The 24,203-nt window shown below is 34.9% G+C and overlaps 1 long non-coding RNA gene across 1 annotated transcript in view; it reads right to left on the reverse strand.

Annotated features, from left to right (window-relative positions):
* LOC134810549 (uncharacterized) overlaps window positions 1–24,203 on the reverse strand; it is a 781,635-nt gene that overhangs the window by 289,338 nt on the left and 468,094 nt on the right. Inside the window, exon 5 of the long non-coding RNA XR_010158894.1 lies at window positions 922–988. This is a non-coding gene — a long non-coding RNA (uncharacterized LOC134810549). The remainder of the gene's footprint in view (window positions 1–921; window positions 989–24,203) is intronic.

The raw sequence follows: 24,203 nt of genomic DNA on the forward strand, positions 1-24,203 counted from the left end.
CTATTACGGCCAAACTTTTAAGTGCCATCTTTCAAGTACCCCTCAAATATTACCCGCCTTTTAAAATTTACCTTACATAACCAGACACAGTTTTTGACACAATTATTTTCCCACTCTCTGGGAATCCCAACTTATACAGTTTATGTGTCTTTAAAGCAAGTATCAGGCTGGCAGTAAATATTGTACACCTATTATTTTCTCTTACAATGTGAACTCCTATACAGCAACTTCCTATTCATCTTTGCACAAAATGATGCTAAAATGGGATTCTTTCTCCGTTTTAGCTAAGATCCTAAGAGATGTTGGATATTTTTATATTTTAAAGACTATTTTAAGCAACCAATACTTCATTCACATAGGAAGTGGATAAAAATGAGTTTTCTGACCATCACCCATATTCTGGATATGTAAGTAAATCTGATGTTTCAGCAAAGATGTAGAAATTTGGATTTCTTATTTTTGCATAGAATATTGCCTCAAATAGCAATCCATATTTCAATAGGGAAAGCAAAAAAGGTTACTTTTTTTCTTTTCACTTTAAGCATGGCATTAGAGACTACAAGGAGGCCATTTGAAGAATTTAATATGTCTTCTTCCATTATAAGGAAAACTATAAACTGTTACATGCATAGGAAATACAAAGGGTGAGAATTTGACTGATATTTCATGTGGCAACATATAAAGGATTGTGTTAAAATAAACAAAATTTCTGCAGATGATGGTTCAAATGTGTGTTTCCCAAAAATCAGATGTGGCCATGTGAGGAAAAAAAAAGGAACTTTCCCGTAACTGTCTTTTGACTTGGAAGACTTCCTAGACTCTGCGTTCCCACAGAGACCATTGAGTATAAGTGGACTGCCCAGATAAGAGAGCCATGGGAAAAAACAAGAGGCCAGCAGTACAGTAGAGTTATTTACTTACTGTAGAGTGCAGTAGGTAAGTGATGATGAGCAATTTGAGGATATCTCCAATAAGCCCACGAAATTCTCTGAAAGAGAAAAGGTGTTCTTCAGTATCTGTCCCAGCAAAAGGAAATCAAAGTTCAAAACATTACTAATCTAATACGATTTTTCCTGGATAACCAACTCTCTCTTTTCTGGGCAGATGTTACTGACTTCAACCATTGTGGAAGATAGTGTGGCAATTCCTCGAGGATCTAGAGCAAGAAATACCATTTGACCCATCAATCCCATTACTGGGTATATACCCAACGGATTATAAATCATTCTACTATAAAGAAACACGCACACATATATTTATTGCAGTGCTATTCACAATAGCAAAGACTTGGAGTCAACCCAAATGCCCATAAATGATAGACTGGATAAAGAAAATGTGGCACATATACACCATGGAATATTATGCAGCCATAAAAAGGATGAGTTCATGTCCTTTGCAGGGACATGGATGAAGCTGGAAACCATCATTCTCAGCAAACTAACAAAGTAACAGAAAATCAAACTCTGCATGTTATCACTCCTAAGTGGGAGTTGAACAGTGAGAACACATAGACACAGGGATTGGAACATCACATACTGGGACCTGTTGAGAGGTAGGGGGTTAGGGGAGAGATAGCATTAGGAGAAATACCCAATGTAGATGATGGGTTGATGGGTGCAGCAAACCACTATGGCAAGTGTATACCTATGTCCAAACCTGCACGTTCTGCACATGTATCTCATAACTTAAAGTATAATTTTTTAAAAAGCTGGCTGAAAAAAATGAGGAAGAAATCAATCATGACCCTCATTTCCCACTGCTGACAAAAGATGAAAGGAGGAAAGCATTACATTCAAATAAAATTTGTAGATTTGACTATTCCTGAAATGGCATTATATTTACAATCAGAAGTGACAAGAGGAATTTTTATCATCTAAGCATGACTGCATAAAACATAAAACTTGCCCTAGATTTTATCTAAGAGTCAGGAGAAAAAACTGATAGAGGAAAGAAAAGAGAGAATAATAATCTTTGTTTCAATTCCATCCTTGAGACTTGATTCATGGAAGTTATTTCTGTAATGTCTGCATCCAATATACAGTATGATATATAATAAGCACTCAAGAAATTAATTGTCAATTGACAGTTATTTTCCTTCTATAGAATGTACATCAAGTTTCTGGTCAAACAATAGAAGCCATTTTAAAATTAAGAAAATGTTATTTGTGTACACTAAAGAAGAACCAGTGGTTTTTATAAGAACCCTAATGGAAAGAATCCCTAAATCTTAAATGGAAGTGATTTCTGCACCTAATCTTGAAAACTATAGCTATCTAACCATTTAAAGAGTGTATTTTATGAGCTAAAATCAGTGGTAGCTGTCATGAATATAAACCAGTAAGTTAGTCACAGTCTTAATTAAAGAAGTTTATGAACTGTTGGGGAAATGAGATATACAGAAAAATAAGTTTTAAAAACACCGTAGGTTCATTGTTTTAGAATGCATTGTGCTTAGTGTGGGTACAAAAGTGGAGGTAATCAATACTGTTAATATATCAAGCCATGCTTTGTAGATTTTATTACATTTGAAATAGGTATGAAAAGATAAGAATAAGAGAAATGTAAATTAAAATGTTGAAAAAATATTTGAAGCAAATAATCTAAAAGGAAACTAACTACCTTGCCTGTAAATCAGGAACACATGGAGGTATACAGTGAAGGAAAGGATGAACTAGGAACAAACCTGTTCACCAAAAGAAAATTGCCTGTACAACTTTGGCACTGAATGGAGAGAAGTCATCCATGAGAGTGTGTAACTATAATCTCGTCATTTCATGCATTGTTGGACTGAATTCATACTCTGTGGGGCATAAAGCATTATTTTGCTTAAGGACATAAAACATTATTTTAAACATGAGTAAAGGGCATGCTTACTCATGTTACAAAAGAGATGTGGAGAACACCAATAAGCCTTTTAGAAATAAAAATAAAATGAAATTAATAATATTACCAAAAAATAAAACCCTCAATGGAGGGACTTAAAGGGTGATTTTAAAAGCTGAGTGAACAGTTAGTTAATTGGAAGACATAACTTTAAAAAATCTATGTTTAACACAATATAAACACACAACCATAAAAACTATAAAAATAAATTTATTAAAATTGTGGATAAAGTGAGGTCTCACATGGGTTCAAACAGAATTGCAGAAAGAGGAAATAAAGGATGGCAGTACAGGTAGTATTTGCAGAGCCTATAAGTGAGAATTTTCTAGTACTAATGAAAGCTCCTCTTAATCAGGAATCCCAGTGAATCCCAAGTAGAGTAAAAACAACAAATCCACAACTTAATGAATTGGGAAGACCTTAAAGTACACAGAAAGAAAAGAAATAGTACAGTCAAATAAATAATATTAATTTTCAGTACAAAAGTGGAAGCTATATGAGAGGGTATTGTCGTCAACAAAAGAAGATAAAATAAATAATACATAAAAATAATCAACATACTATTTTCTAAAATTAGAGTAAAAAACATTTTTATACTAATAAAAACAAATTTTTCTACCAACAGATTCTTATTAAAGAAAACGCTTAAAGACATACTTCAGAGTAATGGAAAGTGTTTTCTAGTCCAAAGTCTGAAATTCAGGAATATATAATGAACAAAGTTGCAAATGTGTTGAAAAATCTATAAAAATCCTACTTCTGATAATGATACACCAGTATTGTCCGCATGTAGGCCGACTAGAAAGAATATAGTAATCTAAGATGGCGGTAAATAATTGCCAAGCCCCAATTCAAAATCAGAAAAGGAGGGAAATATGGACAGGTAAAAATAGTTGCCTATTAAGGCAAGTTAATATAATATGGATCAAATAAGTTGCCCCTTTCCATTTAGGGACATTTGGTTCCCTCTCTCATCCTTGTTGCCCTCACTTAAAATAAAAATGTGGTTAAGATACTGAAGAACTAAGCAATCCTTTTCAGTTCTAAAAATCAAATGTTGGACAGCAAGACACAAGACATTTGTACTTTTAAACCCCTCTACATCGAAGTGATCCATCCTAGGAGGCAGTAGTGTAATATTTGCAGAAAGAATGACCTAACTTCATTTTATTTCAGTTCCAGAATTAGATTAAGTTGATATTTGATTGTGAGTCACTGGCTCTCAGCCACTAAGCTAAACCTTAAAAATTCAAAAAAGTAATAAGGCTTTGAGAGATGTAAGAAAGATTCAGAAAATTTAAAATTACATGCACCGTAAGATATAAACATCTCAAACTTGTGTGCATCTTTGTGGCATCAAAATACATGAAGTGGAAAGTTACTAACCTAAAAAGGGAAATAGACAAATAAATAAGCCATCAAGGAAGATTTTATACATCTTGTTATGTAAAATATGATTAATATAAAAATATTAAATAAATACAATTTATATATAGTCAATATAATTAATCATGTGATTATATATAAAACATTTACCCAATAGATACTTTTAATGAATATATGGAATATTTGTACAGTTGACAGTATACTGGACCATTTGACAATGCTCTTTTAAATTCAAATTATTGACATCATAGATAATTTTTTTTTAGACACATCCAACAAAACTGGGAATCAATAGTAACAGAATAATTATAAAATACTTGTATAATTGGAAAGCCAATACTAGAAGCTGGTGATGATGAGAAACAACAAAACTCTCATATACTCTTGTTGTGAAAATAGATTCTCTTTGAAAAAGTTTGCCATCATCCATGAAAGTTGAGGAAATATATAACTTATAGGTATTTTGATATAGGTAGTATCTACCAAATACACAGATCCTATAAATATTTATAATTTCAATATATAGTATTTAAATATAGTATACATTTATATACATAGACAATATACATGAATTACATTAATACAAAATATAAACAATTATAAAATACATAAAATATAAATAGAAAACAAAATATAAATAAATTGTAAATGGAAATGTATTATATGTAAATACAAATGTATTATATGTAAATACAAAATATATTAAAATAAGAAATGTATAAATTCTATAAATTTACATATATAAATTAATATAGCCCATCATTTCCGCTCTTATTTAGCCAACTGAAATGTTTATATATGTACATGAAAAGACAATAAATATTCATGGCTGTATTACTCATAATTGCTTAAAATTGGAAATGATCCAAATATGCAAGAACAAAGGAATGGATAAATAATTTATGGTGACCTTATTAATAAAATATATAAAATGATGAAAATAAAAAATAATACAGTAGAATGAACCTGACAAAAAACAAATCACCAAAAAGCAATAACTAATTATAAAAATTTAAATACAGGTGAAATTAAAGTATAGGTCTATTAAAAGCACTGGATGTCATGGGTCATGCTTGTAATCTCAGCACTATAGAAGGCTGAGATGGGTGGATCACCTGAGGCCAGTAGTTTGAGACCAGATTGGCCAAAATGGTGAAACTCCATTTCTATTAAAAATACAAAAAATAGCGGAGCATGGCGGTGCATACCTGTAGTCCCAGCTACTAGGGAGGCTGAGGCAGGAGAATCACTTGAACCTGGTAGGTGGAGGTTGCAGTGGGCCCAGATTGTGCCACTGCACTCCAGTCTGGGCAACAGAGTGAGACTCTGTCTCAAAATAATAATAATAGTAAGTTTAGAAAAATAATTTGGTTATAAACTAATTGATACAAATGTCAATGTGATTTCATAAATGGGAGTTTATAATTTGTAGGGGGCAAGAAGGAAGCTACTAGGGTGCTGTATGTCTCTTTTTTGTTGTTTTATCATAGTTTTATACAATGATTGTTCTGTTATAATTGAGCTGAACTGATAAGTTTTGTATGCTTCTCTAAGTGTATATTTTATTTTACAGTAAAAGAGTTAAAGCTAAAGATACCAAATTTAAAACATCTCATTGAACTTTGAATAACATTGTAGCTATGTAAAATTATAAAAATAATATTAGTGTCACAGGATCCCTGGGGTGCTGCTTGGCCAGTCAGAAAACTTTGTGGCCAGCATTGTCTCTGCTTGGGTTTTGCTTGTGCCTGCTGGGCTCATTTTGCCTACTCAGCCTGGCAGGCTGCATTCAGCTCATGCTACTGCCCTGAATATCATGCCTGACAAGGGCAAGCCAGGTGTGGAGCGGCGAGGGTGTGTGAGCAAATGCACACAGAGTCTGGTCACTGCTCACAGCCAGGTGCTCTGGCTGTAATGGAAAGGGCAGCTCCAGGCTCTGTCACAGGTGCCAGCTCCGTGCGAGGCTGTGGCTAGACCAGATATACCGCAAGTGGCTTCCACCAAGGGCACTAGCATTTGGACAAGGGGAACATGGTGACACCCAAGAGCTTGGACAGCAGCAACTGCAAAGCTTCAAAGAGGGGTATTACAGTGTGTCATAGGCCTGGCTCTGGGAGCCCCTAGGTCTGCACTCCCAGAAGGGCTTCAGTTCTTTTCTCCTTCTTGATATCAACAATGTGGTGAGCAGAGGGTGTGTTTCCACCCTGTTTATGTTACAGCTCTTTCAGTCCCACCATTCAGCATGACCCAAGTTCTTATCCCGCATCCAGTAAGAATGAGGTACACGGACCAATGGAGGGTTAGCAAGGTGGAAAGGAACTTCATTGAGAGACAGAATAGCTCTGAGAAGACCTGAAGTGGGCAGCTCCTTTCCGTAGGCAGGTCATACAGGCATGCGTCCAGCTCTTAGTGAAGAAGAGACCTGTTGTGGGTAGCTCCTTTCCACCAGTAGGTCATCCAGAAGAGTCCAGGAGACCTGAAGTGGGTAGCTCCCTCCCACAGAGGGGCATGAGTTTGTGTGAATTTGGCTAAGTCTGGGGTTTTATGGGCTGGGATGGGAGGAAGTGAGTGCTGATTGGTCTGTGGGCAGGCCGAATAAAGCACAGTAAGTCCTCATTCTGGGCCACAGACTCCACCCGAAACTGACAGCCCGCCCCCAGGCTTAAGGCTGTCTCTGCCTTGAAGGTGGGGTTTCACTAGAGATTGCCCATTTCTGCCCAAGAACCTGTCTGCCTCCTGCCATCAACATGCCATCCATAGCACCCAGGCTGTTCATGCCAAAGGGCACCTGTAGGCCCATGCAAAGCCGCCCTGGGTCCCTGTGGCCTCCTTTGTGTGCTAGTCAGTGCCCAAAGTCCAGAGGGGGATGAGGCGGCAGGGGGCTGGTGTGTCAGCACGACCCTGAGCTCATGCATACCCAGCCAGGTTGCAACAGTTCCCGGGCTTGGCCACAACTTTGCTTTGTGGCACAGGCACAAATCAGAGCAGGCACCAGGAGCAAGGGAGAGGCCAGGGAGCAGGCACTTCCAAACCTGCGGGGGCAGGGTGGCTTACTGGACCTCCGAGAGAACAGGGATGTCCGGGTTTGAAGTCGCAGCTGGGCGGCTGCAGCCTGTGCACAGCAGTGCAGAACTCCCACCCTGCCCACTCAGTAGCGGGCAGGGCTCCTGCCTGTTCTCAGCCCCCAGTGGCTCTGAGGAGTGTGCCATTTTGGCCACGCCTACCCCACTACAGCAGACATCTTCACAGCAGCCTCTCCAGACAGGCCACCACTGCCATCATTGGGTGGTAAAATCTTTAATAGGTACAATGTTAACTATTTGTTGAGAGGTGTCAACACATTTGTATTATTGGTAAAGTTATTAACTCCAGACTTTTGACACCAAGTCAGGATGGTAACATAATTCTGATAATCACAAAAAGAAAGAAATAGTATAATTTCCAAAATAAAATAGAATAGAATGAGATTATATATTGAATCAATCTAAAACAAAGCATAGAAAATAAAAATAGAAAAAAGTGAGTAAAATTAAACACAAAATAAGGTGAAAGAAAAAAGTTACGGGTAATAAGAATTAATTTAAATTTGGTGATTATTTCAATTAAAAGAGCTTTAAAAATGGATTCTAAAAATATTGATACGTTATTTACAAAGTTATGTGTTAAACAAAATATACACAAAAGTTAAAAATAAGAGAAAGACAAGGCAAAAGTTAATCAAAAAATTGATATGACTATATTAATAATTAAGATATTAAAGCAATTTTAAGAAAAGATTATTCCTAGATATACAGAGGGTCTTTTGACCTCCTGAAAGATTTTCTAATATTGAATCATGCTTGAATTGCTGGAATTTTTTTCCCCTTCTTTTCACAGGTGTTCAACTTGGGATTTTAAAATATTTTTTCAGATAAACATGAAGCCTAACTCATAAAAATCCTGTTTGTACTTTAACATGATTCAATCATAATATAACAACTCTTACAGAGATAAATTTACGGGACACAGAAGTAGGTAGGAAGCCAATCATGGATAAAATTGTTCTAGTTATCTATTCTTCAGTAACAAATGAACCACATTTCAATAGGAGGGCAAATAAGATCAAACCAATTATTGAAAGTGACAAGTTTTCGGAAGATCATGTAGGAACCTAAATACTATTGTGTTACTTGTAAACGAACTTTGGACTATCCTCTATATAATGGAGATTATTTAAGGATTTTAGTTGCAAAGACACATGTTCAGATTTGTATTTTTATTAGAAAATTCAGAAAGCCTTCTTAGGTGCAAAGACTGGGAAAAGAAAAACCTATGAGGAATATACAGCAATAATCAAGTGACAGGTAACAGACTAAACTAACTTAGTATTCCTTAAGTTTTACATAAGGAGATGGAATTGCAAGATATAAAGAAAACAGAACCACTGAAACTCAGTCATGTATTTATGGGAAGAATGAGTAAAGAGGGAAATAACAGTTTTTAGGTTTCTGACATGGCTGAGTGAACAGATGGTAGTACCATGTGCTCTGATACAGGAGAAGAAAATAGATATTTTTATACATATTAAATTTGAGGATTTCCCAGGAAAACCCAGAAAGAGATGCAATCAGCCAGCTATGAGAACCGGATGCTTGAAGAAATGCAGGGAGAACAATTTTACTGTCATGAAAATGTAGATAGATTTTTTTTAAAGAACACATTTGATAATCCAGTGAATATATACAGTAAGATTACCAGAGATGAGCATTTCTGTGAACATAATTGGGCAAATATAAGGCAGCTTGCCAAAAATGCCGAGAAAGAACTTTACAAACATGAAAGGAAAATCATAACAGAGAAAAAATGAAGGTCAAAGGGAAAGATAACTTTGTGGAGGGAAGAGTCACTGCTTTGAAATACTGTGATGTAGTAAGTGAACAACTGAAAAGATCATTAGTCCCTATTTTACTTTTTTTTTTCTACCATTTGGAAAATATTGTTGACAATTGTCACAGAAGATTCAAATGGGTTGGAGGCAAAACGTGCATTTTGCTGGATTGAGATGAACATTTAAAGTCAGAAGTCAGAAACTGTAAATGTACATGATAATTTTTCAAAAAGATTTTAAATATACTAAGAGAAAATTATTTTCTCCTCTGTGAATGAATAATTGGATGAATGAAAAATGAAAATCTTTATGGTCATTAGACAATATCTTGCAAGTTCACAGTGAAAATTGTCATATATGATTTCTTAGAAATCTTACAATGAAAAATTCTGTTTCAATTTTTCTGATCCAAACACTCTTCAAATTATTTAATCTTATAATATTTTCATGAAATTTTTGTAGAAATACCATTCCCCTGGGAAATATTAGCCTTCATATCATTTTCATGATATTAGCACCTCAGCAATGAAGGATGAAAGAAATAAAGTATCTAATAGTGGTTGTTAGGTTGCTGTATGGTTCACTTCTTTTCACGTTGTTTTATAATGGGAGAAATTTTAGCATGTCAGTAATCTGTGGGGGAAATATACATATACATTGGCAGGTACAGGTTGAAAATATAGGAATGAAATTAACTGGTAATGCAAATTCCACAGACCAGACTGGCTGAAGAATAGGGATAGGGCAGCTCAGTGCAAAGTGAGGCATTTGAATTTTAGGTACTTAACAAAAAAAATGATGGGAGACAAATTTTGGAAAATACTGAGAATTACACCATATGCTGCAAAGGTACAAACTCAAATTTATCTTTGTCTAGGAGTCAGAGTAACAACTGACAAGTTTCTTTATACATAACCCTGAGAAGACAGAACATTAGACCACAAACAAAATAATTTAGCTACTTGTCATATGAGTGAAAAGGCCAAGCAATTAGTTTAATACCAAATACGAATTGCTTGTCTCATTCCTATCCTACTGAAATGTTTCTTACCAATTAGAGAAGCAGTCTCTACCTCATTCCTTGGAAATGTCTCTTCCAGAAAAGTTTTGAATTGGCAAGTTCTCTTTTCAGTTTTCTACCCTGCTTCTCCAGCTCACCTATTCATCCAGCTCTCCTCTTGGTGATTTACTCAGAAGTCTCAGGACTAATTTCTGTGTACTGAACCTGAGCTACCTGCATGTGTATGTACGTATCTATATGTGTTTGAATTCTTAAAGTGAAAAAAACACTTAAATATTAAAATTAAAAACAGCTACTTGAATTTCATTTTGGAAAACACTCATGCAGCATTTACTTGATGAATCAAGGCTCTCTGTTCTTTTAACTGATATGGTTCTCATTGAATTTATAAAAAATCTTTATGCAACTTTTATTGAGTGCCACCTAATTTGATCCTAAATGCTAGCACACACTGCCTTTTATTTTTAAAATTTAATTCAAGGCCCATAGCATGAAATTTGGTTTAATTATCTAAATCCATGGATTTATTTATTTATTTATTTATTAAGGAATGAAGGGATTTATTGAAAATGAAAGTACAGGGCACAAAGGCTCTGTTACAGAATTTTTGAGAGTTTAAATACCCTCTACAGGATTCCATTGGTTACTTGGGGTAAGCTTTATGTAAATGGAGAGGATGAAGTAAAGTTACGAAGTCATTTACTTGGCCTACGCCCTGTGGAGAGGATATTTCCTATTATAGCTGAAGTGTGAATCGGCTTCATGTTCCCTGCCTTGAGACCCTATTTTCCTGCCTCATCTCCCCCTCTAAGAGATGTGATCCCCATAAATCTTCATGGGAGGTAGAGTTTTGTTTTTGTTTTTGTTTTTTCTGTAACTGCTTCATTATGGCTTGGAGCATAGTCCCCACCTATTGGGGATCACAAAACTCTCACCCTGCTCTGTCTAGTGGAGGCAGGGTAGCTCCTTGATGGCCAGGGGTGGTGTCTTCACCTGAAACTGGCTGGAACCTTTGTTGGATGATCATCTGAAGCTTGATGTTTTCTAGGTGAAAGGAAATGAATTTTGTTGAAAGATTTAATGGGAATTTCAGGGGGTGGAAACCTATGCTGTCAGAAATGTTTGTTACAGAGATTTGCAGGAGAAAAAACAAAACCTGGTCTTTTCTAGAATCTATGTGTTTCCTTAAAGTCTTAGCACAAGCAACTCCATTTTGGTTTGGTTCAGTTTGTTGGGGCCTACTGCATGAGCTTAGTCTTTAAATTCTCTTGTGGAAGTTATGTTAAATAATAGAATTAGCTAAACAGAAAAGTATCTGTGCAGCTGCTGGCACTTGTGGCCTATGGAGAAATACATAAAATGAAGATTATAGAAATTCAGTGGCAGGAGACTCACAAATAAATTGCTTAGTCAAGTGAGTAAACTCTTTAGCTCATTCTTTGACCTATTTGATTTTAGGAGTTTGGTTTATGGGGATCTTGGGTAAGGAGCATACTCCAAACTCTTGGTATTATCCTCCCAATAGTCATAATAATAGTTTCCCTAGTGCTCTGTATTCTCTCAAAGGTTTGAAATGCTTGCACGCAGCCATCTCTAGAATATCATATGATCTCTCTTCAACTGTAATAACAGGAGCTGAAAGAAATCTGCAACCATGAGGACACCGTAACCTATAAATGATGTGCTGAGACCAGAAACCCAAGTTGATGGTAAACACCGTAACCTATAAATGATGTGCTGAGACCAGAAACCCAAGTTGATGGTAACTGAGAGTAGTGCTAAGGCCCTAAGTTTTGGTTACACTCTCACCTAAGTGAGAGCCTGACCAAAAAGGGGGATTTTTTTTTAAACAACCTTATGGTAGACCATTATTTTGGACTAATCCATTGATTTTTGAAAGGCAAAATTATCATGAGTATACTGAGAAAATCGGTTCCATAGAAAATATATGGACTTCAACAATTCTTAATCAAATAAGTTTCTTTAGTTTGGATTTTTGTAGCAACATCTAGTTGGTATAGTTAAGCAAAAGTCAAGTGAGTAAAGGATTGTATCAATCAAAGATCTGACAAGTAGAAGCTGATCAGAGTAACAATGCCTTAGAATGACTCACCTATAATGAAATGCTGACAGCTACAATGAAGTAGTAATTAAGATTAAAGGTCTTTGAAATGCTTTAGCAAAGATGCTTTAGATCATCTTTTGAATTTACCAGAAAACAAGCTCTTGATTGAATAATCAATAAAAAATAGACTCTTGCAATTTATTTTTAAAGATATGTTTTCTTTACTGAGATTAATGCTGCAACAAAATTGTTTTCTTGATTTTCATTTTTTGAGTGAGTGTTGGGAGTGGCAGGGTGGGAGAATCCAAAAAGCATCTCCTCCTACAGTGTGAATGCAATAAATTTAAAAGCCCAAGGTTGATTTTTTTTGGCATGTACAGTATTCTAGACAGTGCATTGATGGGTTTGAACTTTTATACTGACTAGATTGTTCATACCATCAAATGTGATGGGAACTGGATGAAGTCGGGGGAAAAAATCTGATAAAGAACACATTCAAGAGAAAGAGGAGAGGAGCGAGAAAAGTAAGCAATGCTGTCTTTCTGATGTTCTGTGATGCACAATATAAGTATGAAGGCACGACTGCTCTTTCTGCTTTCTCAATTGACCTATATACAGGTAGTTTTGCTTGGCTTGAAATACTGAGTATCTAAAGGTCTGGAATAACATGCTTCAAAAAAAAACTGGTCAAAAATAAGTTGAAAATAACGGTGGGAATTCTAAACAAAAGGCTAGCTAATGAAAGGAAAGGGTGAATAGGAAGTCAAATTAGTAAATTAAGTATTCAAAATACTTGATATAGGTTTCCATAGAGAAAAGACTACATTTAATTTATTACAGAATAAAAACTAAGCTAAAGGATATTGTCTATTATCTTTGTAATATAATAAAATACAAAAAATGTTGAGTGATTCACATATATGAAATGTGGAATTAAATGAGCAAAAAATTAATAGTTTTTCAGGGGTCATGATATCCACTTAATATGTGTTATATTATGAGGTTTCTCGAAATAGTGCTGTCTTGGGTAGAAAGACGTCCCCAAAGGACAATCTTAAAACCCAAATAGTTTCAATCCTTTCGTCCTATCTTTCTGAAATTTAATCTACAGTTAAACATTTTGGCCGGGCTTGGTGGCTTATGCCTGTAATCCCAACATTTTGGAAGGCCAAGGTAGGTAGGTCACCTGAGCCCAGGAACTGGAAACCAGCCTGGGCAACATGGCAAAACCTCATCTCTATAAAAAATACAAAAATTAGCCAGGCACAGTGGTGCGCGCCTATGGTCCCAGCTACTCAGAAGACAGAGGTGGGAGGGTCTTTTGAGCCCAGAAAGTTGAGGCTGCAATAAGCCTTAATTGTGCCACTGCATTCCAGCCTGGGCAAGAGAGTGAGACTCTGTCAAAAAAGAAATAAAAAGGAGACTCCTGAAGATGGCGGTTAGGGGCTTCACATGACTCTAATAATATAACTCTATATGCCCCATAGGAATCTTGTGCTCTTATCGATGAACTTTCATGTTTATGCCTGCTCCTACATGTGCTATTATGCATTTCAACTCATCAGCGCCACTATAGCACCAACTCTATAGAATCTGTCAAAAATTTACCAAATGTCAAGACTTTGCTCAAATCCAAAAGTTTTCATGGCATAGATGATTTTATATCTGTAGTACTCAAATTGTTATATGCTCGTATTTTTAATGAATGCAAAACATTCATGCATTATTTCATTCATTTATTCATTATGTGATTTATTTAGAAAAACATACTACATTCCTATGCTAGCAGACTTCAGAGATAGAAATTTAAGTGGTACTGGCTGGAGAAGAAAAACACAAACATAATGACTTAGTTACCATATGTAACATGATAGAAATGCATTTAGAACAAAATTGAGGAACAAAATAAAGTGTGATCAATTTACTAAAGCAGTCAGGGTATGGCATACCAACCCTAGGTGAGCCCCAATGATCCCTACCTCCTGGTGTACATGCCTTTGTGTAATCCCCTTACTTGAGTGTGGGCAGAAACTGTGACTTGCTTCTAACCAAGAGAATATGGCAAAGGTGATATGATGTCACTTCTCTGACTACAACACATTCTGCAAGACTCTGTCTTAGCAGACTGGACTGAAAAACTCATCACAAGCCTTGAAGAAGCATGCTGCTATGACATGCATGAACTGCTTATTAAAAGGTTCAAGTGACATGGAACTGCAGGCAGCCTTTAGCTGTTAAGGGCTTCAAACCTCCAATTGCAAGGAACTGAATTCTGCCAACAATCATGTGATCTTGAAAGAGGATTCTGAACCTCAAATCAGCTCACATTCTCTAACAATATCTTGATTTCATCCAGTGAGCAAATCATTGTAGAATTCCTGGTCCACAGGACCTGGGAGATACTAAATGTGTGCTGTTTCTAGCTGCTAAATTTGTGGTAATTTGATACACAGCAATAGAAAACGGATATACCGATGAAGTTAGGAAAAAAATCTTTCAGTCAAGTGCTACTTGAGAAAAGTGAGCTCTGATCTGAAGAATGACTATTATATTGATGAAAGTCTGCAAATTCAGACAAAACAAAAAGCCTTTATTTAAGACATTGGCATAAGCCATTTTAAGTGCCCAGAATGATACACCTGGTCCTCCTCTGGCTCTGGTAAGAGGAGTTATAAAATAATGGAAATGCTCCTTGTACTTGTTCTAAAAAAATGTTACTTACATGCCTCCGGAAAACACACACACACACACACACACACACACACACACACACACACACACACACACAATTGGGAACATTTTGGCCCCCATCTATAAATTCATTGATCATCCTAAATTGTTTTTTCTGGCTTCCAGATTTAAATCAATGTTGTCTTGCTGACTTACTAAGCAATTAATATAGTATCACCCATGTAATTCAGAAAATAGCTCAGGATCTTCCAACTACATGTGTATATGCATCCACCCTTTCTCAGATGCAAAATCTGGCCCCGTCACATATTTTCAGATGACATCTGTTCACAGCAGGTATTGAAATGTTTGTATAGTCTTTCTTAAAGTCCTTAAGGTGGTAGAAAAGGGTCATATTTCACAGTGCAGAAAATCACACACACACGCACACACGCACACACACACCACACCCACACACACCCACACACACATTTATATCCCATGTGAACTGTTTGTGCCATCATGGCTGCTTCCTGGAATTCACTCTCTCTCTCTCTTCTTAAACAGATGACCAATCTTGTTGGCTCTTTTTTCTCCTTCCTAGATTGTTCCTTGGAGAATTTGAAATTTTTTATTGTTTTGCAGAAAATGTAGTAACTGCATTTTGATGCTTCAGCAATTTCTCCAGGTACCTCACCCTGCTCCAGGTGGATAAACAAGGAAGAAAGGTGTTTCTTCTTAATAGATACAATGTTCTCATCAGAAAACCTTGTTTGGACTTACCGATGAAGTAACATCTTTGGGCCATTTTGTGTAGCTGATTTCATTGTGAAAAAACGATCAACTACCCCAGACCAAAAAAAAAAAAAAAAAAACAGAAAAAAACAAAACAAAACAAAAAACTAGTTTGGAACACCCAAGTCAATGATGTTAAAGCTATAGTTTCCTTATCAGCAAAGTTCCAGTCTCTGCATTACAGTTTTTTTTTTTTGAATATGAATTGAGGAGCATTTGCTAGACAAGAGATTATTGTTCTACAGAAATAAGTTATTCTTGGAAGAATAACTGTCTAAACCATGTGCTGTCTATGCTTAACCTCTGCTTGATATGTACTTCTGATTTTGACTGGAAATAATAAACTTTCTAAGTAACAGGTACTTTGGGTAAATCTTCATGTCCTGAAGAGCAAGAAATATATCCAACATTAACACTGGAACCTTACTCCTTAGCATTTATAAAGGAGTTATGAATTATTAAAGGTTTTAATAAGTTTGGAATTTTACTGTAATTCATGATTAAATATTAAAGAGTGACCTAGAAGTTCAGGTTGAAGAAGTTAGACTTCAGAAGGAACAAAAGTGAATATAGAGAGATGTTCATAATCAGAGTAGAATAATAAAGAGAAACTTATAATCAAGAAATATTTCTCAAAGAGAGGGAAGCCATACTATACTGAAAGATAAAATATATTATGTAATAGAAATCGCTAGGTCAAATGACAGAGTGTGTGACACTCTCTTTAGCAGTGACACTTTCTCAGCCAGACAGCCTAAGTTTGAAATCCAACTGTGATGTTTACCGGCTTTGGACCTTGGGCAAGTTATTCAATTTCTTTGGCCTTTAATTTTTCCCATTTTTAAAATGGACATCTTCCTCATAGTGTTGTTTCTGAATTAAATGAGCGCTTATAGTAATGCCTAGGACATATTAGGTGCTGACAATAGTTGATACTTTTCTAATGAGATCAGAAGTGAGGGGTCACAAAAATAATACTGAGAAATTATTAAAATAGGGCATAGAGGAAAGCAGAAGAAAAATGAAGCAGTACAAACAGAAAGCAGTCCCCTATTATTCCTGGAGGAATGCCATGTACTGGAAGAATTTAATAATAACAACACTTGTCTTCCCGTTGTCATTTTTTTTGGGGGGGGGAGACAAGAAATGTTTTCATAAAAATGGGTGTGGCAAAATATGGTATTGCAATAAAAAATTATAAGGGCATAACCAAACATGAAATTAAGAGAAGATTATTTTCAGTTATCAACTGTAAGCACAAAAAAATATGGCATGGATCAGAGATGTGTAATTTGAAGTTGCAGTTATGAAATCAATATTAGTATGTATGCCTAGATGAAATATTATATTAGAAGGTCCTTTTTATTTTGCAGTCACATCTCAGTTATGTGTCAGAAAACATGGACAGTCTTAAAATTTCAAACTGCCTATCTTTGGCCACTCATTTGCATTTTTGGGTTCCTAACAACATTTGCTTAAAGGGGTACTAAGCTGAATTTTAAGGAAAATTACCATGTCATAAAAAAGCCTTGGGACAATTATGAAGAAAGAGTTAGATTGGCATAAAAGAATGGGTAATAGTACAAATATTAGGTGCTATTGTAATTAAGAGGGGAGAAGAAAATATCATTCTGGATTTTGCAATCTTGACAGTTTTCATCAAAGCATAGGAATATCGAATTGCTATAAAGATGACCTGGACAATGATGTCTAGTTTCTGTTCTATACAAAAAACATTTTCATAGAATTCATTCTAGAAACAAATCTTTATGAGGTCATGATTATCCCAGAGCTCTAAAGTGAAAGTAGAGATATGTACTCAGATGGCAGGAAGAGAGAAGTGAAGAGTGGAAAAGCAAAATCCTATGTGAAAATTTTTTGAGGTGCACTTCCATTTTACTTTATTTTTTTCTCAAGGCCTTCTATTACTTGATATAATGTTAAAGATCTTTAAATTCAGCAAAAATACAAAAAACGGGCTATGCAAATTATTATCTCAGTTTTGAAAGATTGCTGAACCTTCTTTTATAAATACTGTGGGAAAATATACAGTTGTGTATTATGACATACAATACAGTGATTTGGACTACATCATTTATCTGGTTCCCTGTTTAAACTTTTTAAAAATTTCTTTATTCTGCTTATCTGACAGTTGATGGGTCTAATATATTTTTATATCTCCTAAAATTACTTACTCAAATAAGTAACTCCCTCTGCCAAACAACTCTTGACTCCTACCTGGTATTAGTTCCCAGAAATATTTCAACTCACACAACAATTACAAATTGCAAATCCAGAGCCATCCCAGGCTTTAGTTTTGCTCTTCTGTTAATGATAAGAGCATAAGAAATAGACTATTAGCTAACAGAATATCCAGAAATTATTTATTTGTTACGTATGTCCTCCACAACCAGGGATTCAACTTGTGGCTAAAAAGAAGTTCTCAGAAAGAATTTATGAGTTACACATTTTTAAATAATCAAATAAGTGTCTTCTCATGAGTTCTTCACTGCACTCAACTTGGCAATCATCCTCCTCTATATGATCAAAAATATTCTGCAAAAGTAGCTTTAAAGAGTGTTTGGAAATTTTGGCCTTGAAATTATTTATTTTTAAATAAATTCTAAATTCACTTCACCATACATCTAAGCAGCGCAATTTGATATTGACTGTTTTCTTTCCAGTGCTTCTCTTCTGGGAATACGTGAGCTATCTGAGTACAAAGAACCTAGATCTTTGTCCTAATGCTACACATTATCATGTTATAGGTACATACAGAATACCTAAAAATGTATAATATTTTGGTATAAATTTATAAGAAAAAATCCTCCAAGATCAAATCCAAAATTACCAAGAAAAAAAATTGTATCTTCTCAGAAAAATAACCTCCATGAATTAAAAAAAAATAAAAAACTTTCAAAAAAGATAACAAGGAAAAGAATGTTGAGCTTTCAGAGTTTCAAAAATGGGAGCAAGTGTGTGATACCTAAGAAGTTTACAGCTATTATTTGGTACAATTAAATTAAAAAATAAATAGAAACATTCATTTTATTAATCTTTCAAATTGAATATTGCTATAAGAAAAAATCAAAGGAAAAATAAAACAATAATTCTGACTACAATTGTCTTTAAACACATTGAAATTTTTATACATAAAATTCTGAAAATTCCTATCTGGTTAATTCTGTTTAAAACTATATATATTAACCTCAGTAAAATTAGACATATTGGTGGTAAAATTGTACTTGATAAAATGTGTTACTGATTAAAATCAAATAAGATAACTAAATGTTTTAACTATTAATATCTCCAAATTTGATCAAGCAAAATGCACTTAGCCAGAAAATAAAACTGCAAGACAGAAGTTGTTATAAAATTTGATACAAATTATAGAATTAAATGAATCTATCCTTATAGTACAATTTATGACAGAAAAAATCAAGTTACATGAAAGTAATTTAAATATTTTATCTTCATATTATGGAAAATTATCAAAACACATTTGTGTTAACTTCAAAAACTGTATCTCAAAATTGACTGTTTATGCACTTATCAAATATTTGCACTCATCAAAATGAATTTTGGAAATCCACAAGGTAAAAAGATAAGTGAAAAGTTAATCAAAATAATTGGTTCAAAATGGTAGAATAAAAATATTTTTTATTTTAACATCTATCCACAAATACTAAAGAAGTCTGATTTAGCCAAAATTCTTCACATCCATATGTAATTTTAAAAGACGATGATTGTTGTAATTGATAGAAGAAGCGTATTTCTGCATGGCTTTATTTCTAGATGCCTATGAACATTGTAGTTTCAAAAGGTTGTTGTCAATTAATTGTTGTAATTCACTTAAGAAAAAAAGGAGAAAAAGGAAATGTGACACTGTCAGAGTTACTCTGTTTTAAGCTGTGAACAGAGAAAAAATCATTTCAAAGTTTTCTAAACTATAGCTAGCATTATTTTAATATTAGACATTGGAATATATGTATTATAATTCTACACAGGCCTCTAGGTCATGTTTGTTTTTCAGTGACTCTCATTTGAATGAGAGAGGAACAAAAGCAACTGAACAGAATCTTAAACAGCCATATAGAACAACCTAAGTGCCAGATCCTCTTTTTTGTTGTTGATCTTATAGTATTTATCTCTTATTGTTTCTGTTCCCTGTGGTTCTTATGTATCACCTGCTAACCATTTGGCCTCATATACTGGCCATCAACTCCTGAATATACCATTGCCATGACTGAAAATAAACAAATTGTATAGACTTTCAAATAAAGTTACCTTCTATATGTGTTTTTATTTCTGTTAGTAGATTCATTTTTGCCTTGACCTTCATATTTCATTTGACATCTGCTTTCCTCGTTTTCTATAACATTTTCATTTTAAGATATAGAAATCGTAGCAAATCTTTGTCATGGATATTATCATGAATGATTTCAAAATTAGGTATAGATTTTTGACATAGATAAAATGATGCACAACGGAAGATATGACTGATAGTCAATGGTTATTTTTCTTAACTACAATCCAAGGTTACTATAATAATTATTTGAAAGAGTAACTATGTACTGAGGGAGGATACACACTTATACCATGATAACTATGTAAGAGAAAGATATCCATTGCATCACAAATAAAGCAAAGCGTGTTTGTAACAGGGTTTGGGGTTGATCCACATTTTTTGCTCTGCAATGAAAACAGAACTATTGTTTTACTCTTTAAGGCAGTGTATTGAAAGTAGTTAGCAAAACCCCTGTATCATCTACCCCAATCATTGAGAAAACTGATGTTTCCCACATATCAAAAGGAGCCTGGAACAAAGATACATAATATATAAATGTTTTTTGGGCATTCAGTTTGAAAAGTAATGAAGGGAATATGAACATACAACAACAACAAAAACAAAAGGAACAATCTCTCTCTTTTGGTAATATAAAATCTTTGTTTCTTTTTAATCAAAATAATCAAAATACAATCTAGTCCCTAAAGCAGACGTACCAAACCTTGAAATCTCTAGAAGACACCTGGGTGGAATTGAACCTTGATAAATGCATACACACACACACACACACACTATTTTTAGTGTTAAGAGTGAATTTATTCATGCATGTATTCAACAGATATATATTGAATGCCCCATATGTGTCATCTGCTCTACTAGGCATGAAAAAATGTTTAGAAATAAATAAAACAGGGTCCCTAGCGAGAGGTAATTCAACATCTAGGAATAAATACATGCATCAACAAATAAATTCTAAAATAATGTAGTATGTGCAGCAATAGAAAAATATATGTATTAACATGAGAACACTATAGAGAGGCATCTAATTTAGGTTGATGGTACTAGGGGAGAAGCAAAAAAGACCCCCTGTAAGTGCTGATAACCAAACTGAACTTTAAATAACTCTATTCATTTTTTCAGAAAATATTTGTTGAGGGTCTACGACATGCCAGACACTAGTGCTGGCAATAGATCAAGAAACTAAATATTTTAGTGCATGACTTCCATTTACAATTAACACTCTAGTGGATGAGAATTTAGTGAAGCAAATGGCAGGGGTAGGTATAAAGGAAAATCACAAGGTGAATTATGCTGAGTTTAAAACTTGAGAAAGTTACAGTGAGAAACTAAGCAAGAGTTGGGGATAGCGGTCATAGTATAGAAAGCCGGTAGCTCATGTTAGTGCTTGGTACTACGAATTGGAAATGAATTTAGTTCTCTCTATATAACTTCTTGCATGTATCTTTGTAAAATATTGATTAGCAAGTGTCATAGTTATATTTTTATTTGTGACAAATCTCTGAGGAATTATATTTAATATGGCAGGCATTATGGGAGAGACAAATACCCAAGCCAGATAATTTAGGACATTTCTGCATCACAGTATTTAATCTCCACAGACTGGCATTGTCATCTTTACACAGGTTCTACAAATGAAGTGAAGTATGAGAATTTTTGGCTAAGAAGACTAGAACTATATTTAATCATGTTATATTGTATTCTCCCAAGATATGGTATTATTTTATAACTGCAGGATTGCAGAAACCTCACTTGGAGGCCTTTTGCAGTGTTTGAAAGATGACAGGATCTTCTATCATCAAGATTTTCCTGAACAGTATAGCAGTTTTCTTTTCAATGCTATAGTCACATAATTAATCATAATATTATGTGACTATTAAGTAAAAAAGAGAGTAATATAAAAAATTTAGATGCTGATCATGAGGCTAGATCAAATTATATTCTGATGTAGTGTTTAAAATGCACTTCCTTTTCTGAAAGCTTTGAAGTGTTTGAGCTCAGGATCACACTGCCTAATCTTGTCCCTGGATCAACTTGGTCATAGTATGTTTAAAGCAGATCAGGCCATACAGCATCTGTTCCAGAAACCTAAGATGTCTGATTGCCATGGAATTACATTCAGACTGTTTGAAGTGTATCTTTTCATGCAATACAGAAGTCATCCTTCTAAAATGCTACTGTGAGAGGGCAACCATGACTAAGAAACTGTCGAAATAAGTTCTGCCTAAGTGCTTTTTAAGTGCAAATAGTTTGAGAATGAAGTGTCTCATACAGAACAGTACTTCAGAGAGTAGGCACTCAATAAATATTAAACTACAAGAGTCCACACTAAAATAGTTCTTAACAAACAATAAATCAACTTCACTCTCACCAAGATCTACTTCTTGCATACCAAATGTGTATTTGGTGCTATGTACATATATACAAGTCAAGAGATACTTTTTCAGGTTCAAGAAATTTAAGAACAGGCAAAATAAAAAATAAGGCAAACACACATACAACTAGGGATTGGATAACTGACTTTTCACCAAATCAGTGTTACTTCAGCTTTCCCATGGAACATGCTCTGCAATGCAAGCTCCGCCTCCTGGGTTCAAGCCTCCTTGAGTAGCTGGGACTCAGTAGCTGCCTCAGCCTCCCGAGTAGCTGGGACTACAGGCGCCCACCACCACGCACGGCTAATTTTTTGTATTTTTAGTAGAGATTGGGTTTCACCATGTTACTCAGGAAGGTCTGGATCTCCTGATCTCGTGATCTGCCCACCTTGGCCTCCCAAAGTGTTGGGATTACAGGCGTGAACCACCGTGCCTGGCCCTATATCTAAGTTTTAAAATAATTTAAAACACTTGTGTGAGGAAAATCATCTCAATGAGCTGGTGTGTTGCCCTTACAAACTATTTTTGTCCATGGCTGAGACAATGAATCCATAAAAAAAATTTAATTAATTAATATCCATAATGGATGGACTCCAAGAGTGCCCCTACCTTCTACCTAACAAACACACTCTGATTCTTCTCTCCCAGATAGACTATGTCATTATCATGTAATTGAATCTTGTCTGGCTTCTACCTCTCTGCCCAAGCCCTTTGGATGGATCCCAAAATCCTTTGCTATAAGTCTCTGTCTCTAAATTCTTCCTGGGTTTCCAGTGTGCAGGTAAGGCTGGAGGCTTTTTCCCACCCTTTGCTTAGCCAGCCTCTTGAAATTATACTTTACTGGGAGGGGAATTTTTATAGAGAGAATATGAATTGATTTGTTAGAAGTAACAAACATTAACTAGGAAAGCAAATAAAATAGAAAGGATAAAATATTTAAATGTAGAATCTTTGCAATGTGTAGAGTTTGTTCAAGCGTGAGCAGTGAGTCTGAGAGGAAATGCCAAAACCAAGCCTGACACAGTGGCATGGCCTGTAGTCCAACTATGAGGGAGTTTGAGGCAAGAGAATTGCTTTGTCCTGGGATTTCAAGGTTGTAGTGCACTATGATTGCACCTGTGAATAGCCATGCACTACAGCCTGGGCAACATAGTGAGACCCTCATTCTGCAGAAGAAGAGGAAGAACAAAGAGGAGGATCAAAGTTACTCTACATCTATAGAAAGATTGCAACATTATTATAGGTTTTAAGAGATTTTATTGATATTATAGATAAAAAAGTTTGCAAAGAAGGGATGTGTATCTTCTTTAGTTGGAGCTATATATTAAAAATGGGATGACTTGTATGCCTTCAATGAGTTGAAATATGTGGATATTGATATTGTCAGGAAAAACCTGTAATGTGACTTAATGGTCGACTTTGGTTATTCTTTTTAACTCTGATTGTTAAGTGAAGGCAGGCAAACATTCTAATTATGTTCAGTAATTGTTTCTTTGAATTTTCACAATGTTAAAAATGCAACATCCATATAAATATAAATATCAAAAATAGTGTTTTACTCAAACATTTTTATCTCAAAATTATGCTGGCAGTGAAGATGTCGTTCATAACTATAGATCAGTTTACTTTGGGGGGTCTATATCAGATCTTCTCTGGGTAATTTTAATATTTTTTATTTCTTTTAAAAATGTCATGGGAATACAGTGTATATATTTACAGGGCACATGTGATATTCTGATACAGGCATACGCTGTGTAATAATCACATCAGGATAAATGGGTTATCCCTCACCTGAAGCATTTATCATTTCTTTGTGTTACAAACCTTCCAATTAT

This window comes from Pan troglodytes, chromosome 6 (genome assembly GCF_028858775.2).
Source record: "Pan troglodytes isolate AG18354 chromosome 6, NHGRI_mPanTro3-v2.0_pri, whole genome shotgun sequence".
In the NCBI taxonomy this organism is placed as follows: Eukaryota; Metazoa; Chordata; class Mammalia; order Primates; family Hominidae; genus Pan; species Pan troglodytes.